The sequence below is a fragment of the Ananas comosus genome, linkage group 8, assembly GCF_001540865.1.
Source record: "Ananas comosus cultivar F153 linkage group 8, ASM154086v1, whole genome shotgun sequence".
Lineage (NCBI taxonomy): Eukaryota > Viridiplantae > Streptophyta > Magnoliopsida > Poales > Bromeliaceae > Ananas > Ananas comosus.
In genome coordinates, this window is record NC_033628.1 from 8,489,161 (window position 1) to 8,505,790 (window position 16,630).

Below are 16,630 nucleotides of genomic sequence, written 5' to 3' on the forward strand. Positions count from 1 at the left end.
CGTCATTTTCCGCATATCTATTGCCTTCCTCCAAGCTGTAAATAATATTAATGGACTCGGACCCGCAGTTTTCTTCTACAGTCGGTCGTCGATCGGGAGCCGAGACCGCGACGGTAAGCAAGAGAACGGCTATGATGAGATGGCAAACAAAGAAGGCGAGAAGAGATGAAGTGGTGGTGGATGATGGCCGATCTATGAACTGCCCTACAGTTAAGAGTAGCATCGTGCTTAGGGGATGTAAATACTAAAAAATGGTGCTTGTGTATTGGTTTATAGTTGAAGAAAAAGTTGCGTAGCTTTGGCCTTTTATAAATGCTTCTGCTAATAAGTGGCAATTAGCTCAGGTGTGCAGGGGAAGAAGCCTTTGGGGCTTTTCCGGAGAAGTCCCAACGAGAAGATTCAGTACAGGTTCCTTGGTGTGAAAGCTTTACTCCAGGTCAGGTCAAACATATAGTAATAGTTTAGAAGATATTAGGGAAAACTTCAAAAACTCCATTGTGGTTTTAATTTTTTTCACTTTAGTATCCTGTAGTTTAAAATGTATTAAGTTAGTACCTTATGGTTTCTCATTTTATCACTTTAGTACCCTTTAGTTTAAAGTGTATCAAGTTAGTCCCTTGTGATTTTTTAAATCACATGGTACTAAAGTGATAAAGTGCAAAATCACATGGTACTAACTTGATACATTTTAAACCATAGAGTACTAAAGTGATAAAGTGAGAAACCACATGGTACTAACTTGATAAACTTTAAACCACAGGGTAATAAAATAAAAAAGTGTGTAACTACGGGGGGGGGGTTGAAGTTTTCCCAAGATATTATAATTATTATTATAAGCTCAATTTGATGAGACGAGCATTATGTTATTATTTTATGGAAAAACTTCAAAAACCTCTCCCGTGGTTTCGCACTTTCTCACTTGAGTGCCCTGTAGTTCAAAGTATATCAATTTGGTGTCATGTGGTTTCATTTTTATCTTTTCTATAGCTTTTTCGTTAATATTTTATTAAATTATATATAAAAAAACTTCAGATACCCACCTAGGTTTATCGAATATTTACTTTAGTACCCTTTAATTTTAACTTTGTCACTGATTTAAGGGAAAAAAAATAGTAAGATTGATAATAAAAAGATAAAAATAAAACCATAGGGCACCAAATTGGTACACTTTAAACCACATGGCACTTTAGTGAGAAAATGCTAAACCACAGGAGAGGTTTTTGAAGTTTTCCCTTATTTTATTGAATACAAGTCAAGATATCTGTGTGCTGCGACGGGTAGATTTCTAAAAATAGATAAAAATGTAAAAAAGGTCAAAGAAAAAAAAAAAATACAATAAAAAAAAACTAAAGAAGAAACAGCAACGCCATAGTAAAAGTATTAAAATAAAAATATAAAAAATATAAAAGAAGAATAAGAGAAAAATCATATGAATAATAAATTATATTTATAATAGTAATAAAAGTTTAAAACTAAAATACCATATAACTCATAATTCTAGTTAGAAATTACAATTACTTAAAGTATGATCTTTAAAATATCACGTCTTATAGTTTGAGCAAGAAAATATAACCATTAAAATTCGACGACTAAAGTGTAATGCGTCTTAAAGTTTGAGGACCAAAAGCATAACTTATCATTTTATTCTAGATGACGATAGAGTTGAGTATTGATAAGTTTTTTTCCGATCAGTAATTTTATTCGAGAAAAGAAAATATTAAGCTATCTAATAAATTTTAAAATGTCTAATTGTTTAAATTAAAAATCAACTATTCATATTTCGGTAATTCTAAAATATTTTATATGTAAAATTAATCACTCGTCAGATAATAAATATAATATTGAAGTTTGATACTAAAATCAAAGTAAAAATATATAGAATTTTTTGAACTATGACCCATTTTGAATCAGCTATTCAACATTTTAAAATTTTATTTTAACTATCCAATCTTTTTATATGTTAGATTTAAGTCAACGAATGATGCTTTGATTTTAAAATTTAAATACGTTGTTTAACTTTACAGATTTAGTAAATATACTTTATATAATTTTCACACATAAATGTATTAAAATAAGTAATTATATTAGATTAAAATAATGAGTCCGATTCTTCAGTCCAAAAAAATGGAGAGAGAAAAAAATTAAAATAAAAAATAAAAACAAAATGTATCCACCCGTACCACCATCTCCAGGGTGGCCACGCCATCCCCAAGCCCACCCCCTCGCGCTCCAGTCCCCTTCTTCGCCACGTGTATCTTTAATCTATTAGATTTAACTAGTTAAGGAACTCGCGCGACGCTGTGGATAGTTATTTTAAAATTTAATTTTAAAAATTAGTTATAAAAATAAATTTTAGAATTTAAATAATGCAATAAGTATATCAAAAAATTTTAGTAGGCATAGTAGTCCCCCCATTAGTTAGTGAAATAATTTTAGTAGGTATCGTAGGCCCCCAGTAATTAGTGAATGAGAAGAGAAATTATTATTTGTTATTCTCGCAATTAATTTTCATCAAATATAAATTAACTTAAGCTACATCAATTTTTTTTTATTTTTTAATATACAATTTATATGTGAATACTCAATATTATAAAATTAATATTTATATTTAATACCAGTAGTCTAAATTATTTAACATTTATTTATATATTTTATATTTTATAAAAATAAATAGTAAAAATATGTAACATATTATTATATAATAATATTCTATATACAAATAAAATACTATATATAATAAATAATATTATAATAAATAAATATATATTTATAAATAAATTTATTATAAATAAATAATTATATTTATAAATAAAATATATTATATATTACTAGATATATATATATATTATAGTGGGCTGGTATGCTTCTGTAAGCACGAGAGCCTTCCGGACTTCCAGTTTTTCGATGTATGGACTTATACGAACATCGACGATCGCCTCGTTAGTTGACTAGGTATTTGAAGTACCTAGAAAATAAATTCGCGATTTTTCGATATGATTTCCTGTGATCGAAAAAGGGAGCTCAAAAATCAATAATCTTTAACGGTGTGCGTGAGCCGTTTGCAAGTTAACGGTTGTAGGAAATATCAAATCCATGAAATTTTGATAGAAAATCTTTATTACCATATAAAACAGATTCAATAACTGTTGATCTAAAATTTAATATCATTATTTCATCAGTATTTTGTTAAGATTTTATTTCAGCCGTTGATTTGGCCTCTTCGTTATCACTAGGCAAATGATATCGAAATCCGCGAAATTTATTTTCTAGGTACTTCAATACTCTAGATCAAGTCTAACGGGCATCGTCGACTTCGAAAGGGGCCAACATCGAAAACAACTTGGAAGCACGGCAGTGCTCCGTGTTCCAAAAGCACCCCAGACGCAACTCTACTATTATATATATATATATAGAGAGAGAGAGGGAGCGGAGAGGGAGTGAGGAGAGAGAGAGACCCGGCAGACGAGGACGAAAGGACGATCGCTCTCGTCCCTTTGTGGCGGAAGGCGACAAGTTGTGCGGTCACCGTCAACGGGGAGATTTGACTGATTTTAGAGAGAGAGACGGGGGGCGCTCTACGCGCCGAGAACGAGATACCAAGAATGGCGTTAACTTGGTCCACCTCTTCTTGTGTTGCAATACTGTCACTGCTTCCTGAGCTGAGCTACTGCGCAATCTACGGACTGTGCTAGGTTTTGCCTCACTTACATACATACGACCCTAGGCTTGATCCGGACGCGTGTTCTAATTGGGCACTACACCCTACATTATCTCCCTTAGACAGTACTTGGAGAGAGAGAGGCTGACTAGAATAACTATAAGTAGCAAACGAGCCGTTTTACTACTATTTGTTTTCGTGATAGAGCCTTCATAATTGACATCGCTCCGTTAAATATGATCTGAAACCATTTCAAACTACCTAGAAATCAAATTCAACTAACTTTCGATATTGTTTTTATCCATCAATGAAAAGAAAAATGAATGACTGAAAATGAATTTCTTTAAAAAATGATGATAGGAGTCTTATAATTCAAGAATCAAGAGTATAGATCTTAGTTTAAATAGTTAAGAATTTCTAACAAAATTCAATTGATTGAATATTTACGCCTGTTAATGAGAAACGCCTCTCATTGACCATTAAAATTACAAATTTTGAAACCTTTATTCATTTAGGCAAATCATGTCGAAAAAATTTTGTGAAATTGATTTCTAAACACTTCAAGTGGTATAGATCATGTTCAACGCGAGCGATCTCAATTGGAGCTCTATTCATCGAAAACTAATAGGTTAGAAAACGCGCTCGTTTACTACTGATAGTATTCTAGCAAAAACTCTCTCTTCTCTCTCTCTCTCTCTTTCCTCTCGTCTCTGACTCCTCTCTCTTCTCTCTCTCATCTATTATATATATATAGTTGAGGTGGAATGTTATCGGTAGCAAACGGGCTCCGTTGCTACCAATTTGTTTCGATGATGGAGCCTTCAAATCGACAATCGGTATCGAATATAATCTATATCACTTGAAATATCTACAAATCAAATTTTAAATCTTTTTGACATCATTGACCTAATAATCAAAGGGTTTTAATTAATGGTTGATATGATGCGTTTTCTCGTTTAAAATCAATTGAATTTTGGTAAAATTCTTTAAACTATTTATAACAATATCTATATTCTCGATCTTGATTACAAAATTTCTATCATCACTTTTTAGAGGATATTTATTTCAGTTGTTCATTTTTACGCCCACTTGATGAACAAGAGAACATTATCGGAAAAAAATAAAATTTGATTTCTAAACACTTCAAGTGGTATAGATCATGTTCAACGGTGCTGATCGTCGATTTGGAGGCTCTATTATCGAAAACAAATGGGTGGCAACGGAGCCCGTTTGCTACCGATAGTATTCTAGCTCAGTTATAATATATATATATATATATATATATATATATATATATTTATATATTATATTATAATTATATATATAATAGATATAGAAGTAGAGCTAGTATACTTGTAAAGTTATCACCTAAGTGATACTGTGTGTTTTAGGCCCTTGGATGGAGAGATGTGAGGTTGGATGATGGTGTAGTTGTGGTGGCTAGCGTGTAATAGTATTGGACAAGGGACTGATTAGAATAAAAAAGTAGATCCAAATAGCTAAAAACAAAACAAGTATCACTTGGGTGATACTTGTAAAGTATTCTAGCCCTACTCATTATATATTATATATATGATATATATATATATATATATATATATCATATATATATTATATAGGTTGATTCTAGGATACTTTTACAGAGTATCATCCCTATGTTAGCCATCACGTTTTTAGCCATTGGATCTATTGTTTGTTACAAATAGCTCCTTGAATCAAACACTATTTCAGCTACCACAACCTACCACCATATCTCAACCTCACATTTCTTCATCCTCAAGGTGCTTAAAATACACCAAAACTATTCACTTGGGTTATATTGTAAAGTATTCTAGCCCCTACTTATATATATATATATATATATATAATATAATATTAATATTCTATATATATATATATTATATATATATAGTATATATATAGTTGGACTGGGCAATATTAGTAGCAAAATCCATTTGCTACTAGCATTTTAGCCTGGATCAACTCTTTTTCATTATTTCTAAATCATTGATTAAATACTATAACCCGGGGAACCACTCAACCCTAGGGGGACCACTCAACTATAACGGACTAATATCATCCTGACCTACAAATGTTCATCAGGTTAAAAACTGATAGCAAAAAGAGCGTTTACTATTAATAGTATTCCAACTAATTCACTATATATATAGAGTTGAGCCTAGAATACATTTAAGCACAATGAGGGTGGTGCTTTATGAGTTTCTAACATTGGATGGAGCGAATGTAGGGTTGTGATGATGGTGTGGTAAGGTGATGGTAGGTAGAATAGTGTTTGATTCAAGGCTATAGTAATGAAGAATATTATCCAAGAGTTTCAGAAACTAAAAGCCATTTAATGGGGTGATACTTTTAAAAGTATTTACACCATTATATATATATAATGAGAGGGAGAGTCACCTGACTCCTTCTCACGTGGTTCCCACGAGGTTTGGAATCGGCGCTCGTGGACCTTGGAGAAAACACCATTGAGCTCCCTGTTTTTCGGCTCAGCACGACCCGCACCCGCCCGCGCACCAGGCCGCACGGCGCCGCCACGAGCCGCCCCAACCGGCCCCGCCCACGCCCCGCGTCGGCTCGTACTACCGCCAGCGCCGCAGCCGCCCGTGCCAGCGCCGCCCCGCCCCCACTCCGCTCGCGCTGGCGGCTACCGCACAGCGCAGCGCCGGCTGTCAGCCGCGCCGCGCCCTCGCATCGCGCCTCGGCCAGCCCCCGCGCCAGGCCTACTCCGCGCCGTCCCGTGCTCGCCCGCTCGCGGCTCCAGGCCGCGCCAGCACCCGCGGTCGCCCGCGGCCCTCGCCTCGCGCTGGCCGCCTCGCCACCCCCGCAGCCATGCGCTGCTCGCGCCTTGACTGCCCCCGCTCCTTCTCACGGCTCGCCCGCGCTAGCGATCGCAGCGCCGGGCGCGCCCTCGCCCGCGCCTCGCAGCCCCCGCCGCCAGCTGCCGCCTTTGCGCCGCGCTGCCCGCGCGCGCGCAGCTCGCCACCTCGGTGCTCAGCCCGCGCCAGCGCTCGCGGCTGCCCGCGCGCCGCTCCCTTACCCGCGCCTCGGCCTCCTCGCGACACGTGTGCAGTTATTGAGGTATAATATATAGTTATAGATTATAGATAGATGCTTATTCTGCACAACAGGTAGGGATGCAAACGGATCCGGGTTGGTGGAGCTCCCGCCCCGATTCGCCCCGACGGGGGCAGTAAATAGGAGAAAATAAACGGATTCGGGGCGGGAAACAGGGTAAAATTTACAATTCGAGATTCGGGGCATGAAACGGGAGAAATTTTGACCCGCCCCGAATCCGCCTCGAAAATTATTTATATTTTTTAAAAATATTCCTAAAAAATAATGTATTTACAAAAAAGTTCAAAATACAAATAAATTAGTATTCTCATTTCTAATGTATTTGAAACTTTTAAATTTTATTTTGAATTGTGATTGATATTTTTTATTTTTATAATTAATAGTGTTAAATTATATATATAATATTATTGAAAATTATTAATTTATATTTTACAAAATATTAATAATATTACAATTTTATAAAAAATATTAGTTTGCTGGGCGGATTCGGGGCGCCGGCGGGAGGCGGGTAACGAGGCGGGGCGGATTATGAGATGTATTTTTTAACCCGTCACGGATTCGGGGCGGGAGGCGGGGCGGAATTTTGCTTGTCGAGGTGGGAGGCGGGGCGGGGCTCCCGCCCCCAGATCCGCCCCGCTTGCATCCCTAACAACAGGCCAATTGTTTAGGCTGCATTTGGTTTCGATATAAGTAAAAAGTGTTTATTTTAGGGATAAGTATAAGTTCAGATATAAGTAAGAATTAGATTAATTTTGTATTTGTATGAAAATTAGGTTTTCGGAGAATAAGATAAACATTATTTGAATGATTAGATTGGAATAAAAGGAATAAAAGTTATAATTTTAAATTATAAAAAATTTATCTAATTAATTAACATCAAAATATTAATTAAAAATAACTTAATAAATTAATAAATTTATTATCTATGAATATTGTATAAGATAATGAAAATATATTAATTAATTAATTAAATATAAAAATAATTTAAGTTTTAATTAGTTAGTAAATTACTTTAGTTAGATAACTGGTAAAAAAAAAATAGATAATAAAAATATTAATGGTTGATCAATATAAATATTAGTTTATGGATAAACACATTAAATTATTAATAATTAATTAGCTAATTAATTATAAATAATAAATTAATTAATTACTTTATTATTTAAATAATGGATAATGATTTAAATAATATTAACTAATAATTTAATTTCATAATTAAAATTAAATTTAGATTTTAATTAATCTTGTTCCCACTTGGGAACAAGTTTGTTCTAGAAAAAAGAATGAAACAGCAGTTCTAGACCTATATCGGGTTATACTAGTTTATTCCAGAGACTCAAAAATTATTGTTCTCGAATACAAAAAATTATATTTGGAAATAAAAAGAGGAACAAAGATTTATTGATAGATTTTTTAGATATGTAAAATAAGAAGAAAATTAAATATATGCCAAAATCTTCAGGATCAAAATAAAATAAGAGTTACGCCATAGAGAAGAAATTTCAGATCAACCTGCGGAAGCAAAAAGTTCGACTATGATCTGGAAGTCACGAATCGAACTTGAGTAATTTGATTTTTCCTTCTATCTCAGACACTCTGTCGTATGGTGTGGAACGGATGATAATTTTTCAGCAGAATGTGTATGAGAATGTGGCAGGACCAATACTCCTTTATATACAGTCCAGATCGACTTCCCATCGAAGTCTGATTAGAATTCTATTTAATTTAAATCGATGAGATAAAGATAAAATATACCATATCAAGTAGTTCTATATCTATTAGAATTGACCTTTATTTATAATAAATTTAAATTTAAATATAATTAATTGGGTCAAAATTTATGAAAATCCTAACATTTATTCCTTCTCTTGTTTCGGGACCAAACGGGCCCTTCGAATAGGTATAATAATGATAAGTATTAAAGAGAGCGTGCAGTTTAATGCATTTTTAGTCCGTGCCACTCAGGAATTCATCTGAGTGATGCACTTGACTTGCGCCTCTCGAACCCAACCGTTTTTGAATGCATCAACCCATCTAGCCCACACGCCTAAGGATGTCAATGGGTATGGATATCCAAAATTTTATCCGAACCTGAATCCGAATGAAACGGATATATCCAATGATATGGATATGAATTCGGATATGGATATCAAAAATAGAAACCCGACAGATATGGATTCGGATATGGATTTTGATTGTACCCGAACCCGAATTTATTTTGTATTATATATATATATATATATATATATATATATATATATATATATATATATNAACTGATTGTATATATTATATGACATTTAGAATGCATGCACATTGAAAATTAGAAAAAAAAAATTTTAAAAAAAATTTCTTATAAATCAAATTATAGTTTCTTTTCCGCCTTTGATTATTTAGACTAATTGATATCTTAGTAACAGATTTTAAAATCTTATTACTTTTGTATGTAAAATCTTTAGACGGTGTGTGGGTCGTATCTATTAGATTGAATTTTGATTTTAGTAAACTTTAATTTGCTTTTTTGTGGCTTAGCATATTTATTTGTCATCTAATGATTCAAAAAGTTGAATTAACTATCTTTTAATTTTATTTTTATTTTGTGAAAAAAACTTGCGGTCAAATCGAATAGCAAAATAAAATTTTTGAAACTGTGGAGTGATATCCTTAGTGAAATAAAAATAAAATTATATAATAATATTAAGTGTAACTTTTTGAATCACATTACGAGAAAGTGAAAGTGTGCCAAACCAGATGATAATTAAGTATAACTTTTTAAACTATAATTGATCTTCTCTAGCACACAATGGTAAAGGGCTTAATTGTTGATACCCGAGGTCTCAAATTCGAAATCTAATTATTTCATATTTTTAAATTAATTTACTTTTAAAAATAATAAATGAAGTGAGTATCGGACTACCATATTCTCTCTCTCTCTCTCTCTTTTTGAATTATAAGGTGATAAAATAAAAGTGCATTAAAATCAAAATGGGGTAAGTTGAAGTTTTTACTAGGGATGTAAATGGGTATGGATATCCGAAATTTTATTCGAATCCGAACCCAAATGAAACGAATATATCCAATGGATGTGGATATGGATATCAAAAATAGAAACCCGACGGATATGAATTCGGATATGGATTTTGATTGTACTCGATCCGAACCCGAACCCGACCCGAACCCGAATTTATTTTGTATTATATATAATATATAAATAAAAATTTAATGTTATATTTGAATTTGTATTCCAAAAATTTAGATTTAATATAATATATTTTGAAATATTGAAAAAAAAATAATTATTTCGGATTCAAATTTTCGGATTCGGATTCGGGTTCGGGTTCGGGTTTCGGATTTTTAGTTGGGTTCGGGTTTGGATATCGATTTTTAAAATCCGTCGGGTTCGGGTTCGGGTCTCGGGTTTGGAGTCGTGTTCGGGTTCGGATTTTTAAAAATCCGCCCCGAATCCGACCCATTGACATCTCTAGTCACGCCGAAGGTGCCCACTTTTTCACTTTGGTTTCCAAACATTTTTGTTTTGCAATCAAGTCCTATTTTTTTTAGGTCCTAACTACTAAAAGGACCATTAAAATTTACACCATGCACCATGTCAGTGCTACATTTAGCGTCAGCTTAGCATCTACGTATCTTTTTTAGGGTCCAAAGTGAAAAGAATGTAAAAAAAGTTGGGAACAAGTTGTGCAATTAAAATTAAAATTTTAAACTAAAAATCTAAATTTAAAACTTTGAATTTGAATTGACAATATAATTTTGATATAAACCTAAATTAGAAATTTGAATTAGAATTCAAAATCTGAAATTTAATTTTAAAGTCAAACTCAATATTTGAATTCCAATTCAAATTTCTAATTTAAGTTTAGATCAAAATTACAGCTATAAATTTAAATTTAAATTTTAAGTAATTTAAAATTTTAATTTTGTTTTTTGTTTAAAATTTTAATTTTGATTTTAATTGCAACAGTTGTCCCCAACCTTTTCGTATTTATTTTTCACTTTGGTCCCTAAGGCTAACATGGCACATTGGCACTAACGTAGTGTGCTCCGTCAATTTTAATAGTCATTTTAACCGTTGGAGCCTAATTGCAAAAAAATTAAAAGATCGAATACTAAATTACAGAAAAAAATATATTGGGGCCTGAAATGAAAAAAATGTTCAAAAATTAGAGACAACCAGTGCAATAAACCTTTAAATTTCTTTTAGGAAATTTATTAAGGTCTTGTTTGGTTCACTTATTTTAAACTATGAAATCAAAATGAGACTTATTGGTTCTAATAGTTAATTATTGCTCGTTTTATTGAAATCGAATTTTAATTCGTATTCCACTTTGAAATGAAAATGACCGAAAGTATTTATGGCTTAATCCAGTTTTTTACTTTTTTAATGTTTCATTTTTAAATTTCCTTCCTTATTTTTTATCTATTTTTAATAATTCTTTAATTCATCTTAATTAAAATTTATATTGAATACAAATAATTTAACTTATTTAAAAATTATTTATATATTTTAAATTTTTATAAAAATAAATAAAATTTTAAATTGAATTAAAAAAATTTATAAATTTTTTTTAATCATATATTANCTTAATCAAAACCCTCTCTTAAAATTTTAAGAGCGCTTTTGGTTCAAAATGAAAAAAAGGACTCGGAATTAGAATAGAAATAGACAGGAATCGAAAACAGAATAATAAAACCTCCCAATATATTTGGTTCAGAATAACAATCTGAATCTATATGATTGATTCCTATTTAAAAAGAAATTGATTATAAAAATAATTAAAATAACATTAAAATTAAAATACAAAATATAAAAATAATTTAATATTGAGTTTGCACCTCGAAATATAAAATTAAATTTATAATTTAAATTCAAACTAAAAGTTAAATATTAAAAATTTACATCAAATGTAATTTTTAAAAAATTTAAAATTTAAAATTGAGTGGACAATTTAAAATATCAAACTAATTTTTATTTGAGTCAGATTAAACTTACAATTAAATTTAAAGTTAAATTTATAGATCAAATTCAAAATGCTTGATTGAGTTTATATTTTAATTTAATTTCTAAATGAAAATCTAGAATTAAAATTTAAATTTTAAATTTTAAATTTATGCTTTAATTAAAAATTAAACTCAAAAAATTAAATTAAATTTTAAATAAAAAATATAAAATATAATCACGATATTTTTGTAAAGTATATTCTTTCCGTTTGAATTTAACTTCCAATCCGACCTAGGAGGTCCGATTGGAATAAGAGATTTTCATTCACTCAGGAATCAAAATCGAAATAGGACTCTCGCATATCAAACACTCACAAACAGAATTATTCATTCCGATTTCGATTCCTGAATAAAGAAAGGCCGAACCAAACATGTCCTAAAAGCAGAGTTTGATTAAAAATGAATAATTTTGAAAAAGCAAATAAAAGCATAGTTTAATAAAAAAATACGAGAAAACAAAATATTTCCAAAATTTTAATCTTTTAAATTTAAAAAGGCTACTTACAAACAATAGCTCCATTTTTTAACAGTAGTTCCAGGCTACTCCGCGACAACAGTTTCACGGTACTTACAACACATTCGTGTCTCTCTCTCTCTCTCTCTCTCTCTCTCTCTCTCTCTCTCTCTCTCCTTTTTCTTTTTTCCTAGGAAACTTACTACACTTTCTTTGAGAAGGAAGAAAAGTCATCCAATTGAAAATTGAAACTTACTGGAATCTGCATCCAGCGACGTAGGTCCCTAATGGTCACTTGTACTACAATCTCTCATAAGTTTCAACAAAATTCTTGAGATATTCATAGACCGAATCTTACATAGATAGTTAATATACTATATTCATATTCTATAGGAAAAAAAAAAAAATCGTATCCTACTCAATTTTAATTTCGAAACTGATTCATATTCGAGTACTTATATTACTAATGTACCTGATGGGTCCATCTAAGTAAGTTTGAGTAGTGACTACTATTATACTATCCAATTAAAAATCGGATAACCGACCGTCCCTAACGTAAGTGGCAAAGGGTTTGATGGTTGGTACCCGAAGTCTTAAGTTCGAATCTGCTGTGAGTCGAATTTTCTGGTTTTTGACCTGGTCAAAGATCTCCCTTGGAAAGAGCGTAGGAATGTGAAACCGCCATGAGTAGTGACCCTCGAAGTTTGCGCTCTTCGACTGGATCAAGCGATTCGGCTGATGAGAGATCGGATTAGCCGAATTCGAAAATATTTACTGTAAACTCGATTCGGCTGAAAGAGCCGAATGTACAGAATGCATAGTATTTTGGGTCGGCTGAAGAGCTGAATGCCTTTATATATTAAACCGAAGTCGAAAACTAGTTTTCATTTCCTTTTTCGGCTGATGAGGGATCGGATCAGCCGAATTCGAAAATCTTTGCTGTAAACTCGATTCGGCTGAAAGAGCCGAATGTACGGAATGCACAGTATTTTGGATCGGCTGAAGAGCTGAATGCCTTTATTTATTAAACCGAAGTCAAAAACTGGTCTTCACTTCTCAACCGATTCTTATATCGGTTCCACTGCAGCCGATGGTCTTCATTTCCTTTCCTGAATTGCTCATATTGAGAAACTCGGACTCCCAGATTGAATAAATTCAGAAAATACTTATCTTCAAAATGGTCCTTTATCTTGAAATGTAATCGATTAAATGCCATTTTGGCAAATTCAGATTCTGACATTCTTACAAAACAACGGCTTCTTGCCGTCTTGAATCAGTTCAAATATTTTTCAACCGATTCTCCTGTTCTTTGTCTGAACTGAGCTAGATCAGCAACCGAAAGTTCCAGCTCTGATCTGTAAAACTGTTCATGAAATTTTCTTTCCAATTCGCCCCAATTTCGGACAAAATAGGTTGGTAGACTCGTATACCAAGTGAATGTAGTCTTGGTTAACGAGGTATTAAACAACCTAAGCTTCAGGAAAGGATTTGCAGCGGCTTCTCGGCATTGTGCTGTAAACCACGCGACGTGCTCAACCGTATTTTCGGTTTCGTCGCCTGAAAATTTATTGAATTTCGGCATTTTTCAATTTACTGGATATGGATGTTCTACATCTATATTTGCAGGATAAGGGGATCTGAATACAGGCCGCATTGCCGGCCTTGCCCCTACTCCAAAAGTATTTCTAATAGCTTTCTCAATCTGAGCATAAATTTTATTATTATTCCCTTGTACGGGAACAAGTACCTGTACTTGACCTGGATTCGGTCCTTGTGGTAATCTGAAATTTTGTGCCGTAGGATTTAACCCCTACATATTCAGGGCTTGCCCCCCGGCCCTAGCCCCTACATTTTGAGGCTGATATGTTGCCAGTGGCGGCGGAGGAGGTAACCCGCAGTCTATTTCCGGCATGTTGACTGGCATTTATAGCAACCGGTCTATAAGCTGCTTGAAAAGGTGCCCCCTGCTGTTCGGGCTGACCGCTCACCGGTGTTACAGGATTTTGTAAAATCGGCGTAACTACAAGTCCTTGTAGACCTGTTACAGGCTGCTCGTTTCAAGTCAGTAATTGCCCTATTCGGACAATATTCTTATTAGAGACCGTGATTGCGGCCAATACTGCATCTAAACGAGCAGTACTCCTGTGACTATTTTGATCCAATACTTGTAGGACCCGTGTCATTTGCCCAAGCGCTTGAGCTAGACTTGGCTCTTATTGGTCAGATTGACCACTAGTCTCACCTTCAACCGGTAAGACGGCTTGCTGTTCACCTACATTATCAGAATTGCTGGCTTGATCGTTTTCGGAATTTCAAGGAATGACCCTATTGCGCAAGTTCATGACATTATCATCAGCCATTAGTTCTTGTAAGAGAAGAAATTTACCTACAATACGTGTCCCACCGGGCGTGTCAAAAATTATTGTGAGCCGAATTTCCTGGTCCTTGACCTGGTCAAAGATCTCCATTGGAAAGAGCGTAGGGATGTGAAATGGCCATGAGTAGTGACCCTCGAAGTTTGCGCCCTTCGATTGGATCAAGCGATTCGGCTGATGAGGGATCAGATCAGCGGAGTTCGAAAACCTTTGCTGTAGACTCGGTTCGGCTGAAAGAGCCGAATGTACGGAATGCACAGTATTTTGGGTCGGCTGAAGAGCCGAATGCCTTTATATATTAAACCGAAGTCGAAAACTGGTACAAAAGAGTGTGCCCGTGGGGCATACAGACTGCAGAGATCTAACTTAAAAATTACTTCTAGAAAAGACGGTAAATGCGAAAAAAGAGAAGATTATATGTAGACTACTCCTAAAAGAACGATAAATGCAGAAAGTAAAAATATTGAAAATGTGGTGGTCATCTCTTTCATGGGAGAGAAAGATCCCTATTACAAGCTTCGAAGTTACTATTTATAGTGATGTCTTCTCAGCCCACATTATTGGTCGGTTTTGAGTAGTGGGGGAGTGGTGTGTAACCATGATCGTAGAAATTACGCCCCATTTCTCAACCGTTCCCGCCTAATTTTTGGCATCAACAGAATCCTGGTTGATTCACATTTCTAGCTAAGTTTATTTCTAAATGAAATAAATGAAGCAGGTAGCATACTACCTATCTCTCAAAAAGAAATAAAATAAAATAAAAATCGGATATAGGTTGGGTCTATTGGGTGTGGGTACCCATATATATGTGTGTCAACCGTATAAACCATAAATATTTATTACATGATAAATTCAATATAAAAATACAAAAATTGCAATCGTTACACACGCGCGCGCGCGCGCGCGCACACACACACACACACACACACACATATATATATATATATATATATATATATATATATATATATATATATATATATATAGAGAGAGAGAGAGAGAGAGAGAGAGAGAGAAGGAGAGTAGGGCTACTGTGCTATTAGGAGCACATCAACCCTTATGCTTCTAACTTTTAATCACCCATTAAGGTTGATGGGTGGTTAGAATGAGAAGGCAGGGAGGAGATTTGAGGAGAATTGGATGTTTCAATTTCTCATCTACTTGATTTCTCTTAAATATCTCCTCCCTCTCTCATTCTAACCACCCTCAAATTTGATGGTGTTAGGAATGTTAGAGAGCACAAGGGCTGCTGTGCTCCTAATAGCACAGTAGCCCTACTCTCTCCTCTCTCTTCTCTCTCGTCTCTCTCTCTCTCTTCTCTCTTCTTATATATACCTATATATATAATATATATATATATATATAGAGTAGGGCTAAAATACTTTTACAAGTATCACCCAAGTGATACTTATGTGTTTTTAACCCTTGGATCTACTTTGATTACTAATAGTCCTTGGATCAAACACTATTCCACCTACCACCACCTACACCACCTGTACACCATCATCAACTCAACATCTCTCCATCCAAGGGCTAAAAACAATAAGTATCACTTGGGTGATACTTTTACAAGTATCTAGCTCAACTATATATATAATATATATATATATATATATATATATTATATATATATATAGATATATAAATATATTATATGCGAACACACCACAACCAAATATTATTTATATATTATATATATTATATTATATGTATCTATTATATATATTTAGTAGAGAGGGAGAGAGAGAGAGATGAGGGAGTTAGGGTACTGTTGCGATTAGGAGCACATCACTTATGCTTTGTAACTTTTTAGATACATTAAGTTTGATGGGTGGTTGAATGAGAGAGGGATGAGATATTGAGGAGAAATGGGATGTTTCATTTTTATCTACTGGATTTTTTATATCTCTCCTTCTCTCATTCTAACCCCTCAAATTTGATGAGCGTGGTTAGAATTTAGAGAGCACGGGTGCGTGTGCTACTAATGCACAGTAGCCTACTCTCTTTCTATCTCTCTCTTCTTCTCTCTCT